The sequence below is a fragment of the Sitophilus oryzae genome, unplaced genomic scaffold (assembly GCF_002938485.1).
Source record: "Sitophilus oryzae breed Bouriz unplaced genomic scaffold, Soryzae_2.0 scaffold_1588_pilon_pilon, whole genome shotgun sequence".
NCBI lineage: Eukaryota > Metazoa > Arthropoda > Insecta > Coleoptera > Curculionidae > Sitophilus > Sitophilus oryzae.
Genome location: NW_022146267.1, coordinates 1,451,353 through 1,452,714, shown reverse-complemented (window position 1 = coordinate 1,452,714; position 1,362 = coordinate 1,451,353). Strand labels below are relative to the sequence as shown.

At 30.8% G+C, this 1,362-nt stretch overlaps 2 non-coding genes across 2 annotated transcripts; one reads left to right on the top strand and one right to left on the bottom strand.

Moving 5' to 3' along the window:
* Window positions 1–494: 494 nt before the first annotated feature.
* LOC115879837 lies at window positions 495–612 on the bottom strand. The gene has a single exon (XR_004049771.1). It is a non-coding gene; the product is annotated as a 5S ribosomal RNA (ribosomal RNA).
* A 632-nt stretch (window positions 613–1,244) lies between these two features.
* LOC115879836 lies at window positions 1,245–1,362 on the top strand. The gene has a single exon (XR_004049770.1). It is a non-coding gene; the product is annotated as a 5S ribosomal RNA (ribosomal RNA).

The following is a 1,362-nucleotide window of genomic DNA, read 5'->3' as shown; positions in this document are numbered from 1 at the left end:
AGATTTAACGAAATTGTATTTTAATTATCCCAAAATTGCCAATGAATACAGTTTTGCTACTTAGTGAAGATGAAGGTAAGAAAGTTTAGGTGTTACTGTATATCAAATCTTTGAAAAACTGTAAATTAAAGTAACTCAACATGTAACGCCCATACCACGACATCACCCCAAGAACTAAAAATTAAATAATAAAACTAATAGGTATGTATTTTCTAATTTATTTTTGGAAGTGCATAAAGTCTGGGCACACCAGAGTGTTTATTCATACAAATATACATTGTTATGGTGTTCATAATAATGTGTCGAGATGTAGTTCTTTAACTGTATTTTCTATTAAATACGCTACTAAGGCATGCCTATTGAAAATAAGCATCCGCCATTGTTATATGCTTATTTATTAAAAAATATATAACTAACTTTATTTATTACTAAAATTTATATGTTAAAATATATGTACTGAAAAAATAAAATTTATTATTCATTGAAACATTAAAAAATAACGGCACGCGGGGTTCCCAAGCGGTCACCCATCCAAGTACTAACCGCGCCCGACGTTGCTTAACTTCAGTGATCGAACGGGAACTGGTGATCCAACGTGGTATGGCCGTTACATGCAATAATATGTATCTCTCCTTTTTATTAACTGTGAAATCTAATATTTTTTATGCAATATTAAGAGTTATTGTTAATCTTAATTAATTACAATAATAGTTATAAACACAGTTTTCCAAAAAAATCGCAAAATAAATGCTAATAACATTTATTTACAAGTCATAAAATTCCCAGATAATCTTACTAGTGCCATCTTACTAGTGCCATCTATAAGAGAGAAAAATAAGAGTTTACTCTTGATCTTGTATCTAGACTTCCGTAATAAAATTATATAAGGATTATATGGAGGTTAAAAGGCCTTTTTAAGCATATACATATAACTATTTTTAAGCCCTCTTAAAGCCCTCCATATAATAATCTTATTATGGAAGTCACCATACAAGAGGAAGAGTAAACTCTTATTTTCTCTCTTTTAGTACTTCCCCACTCTCACCCAAAACAGATGGCAGTACTACGATTATCTGAGAATTTTTTAACTTCTAAATGTTACTAGCATTTATTTTGTAATTATTTTTGGAAAACTATGTTTATAACTATTATTGTAATTAATTAATATTAACAATAACTCTTAATATTGCATAAAAAATATTAAATTTCATAGTTAATAAAACAGAGAGATACATGATATTACATGTAACGGCCATACCACGTTGGACCACCAGTTCCCGTTCGATCACTGAAGTTAAGCAACGTCGGGCGCGGTTAGTACTTGGATGGGTGACCGCTTGGGAACCCCGCGTGCCGTTATTT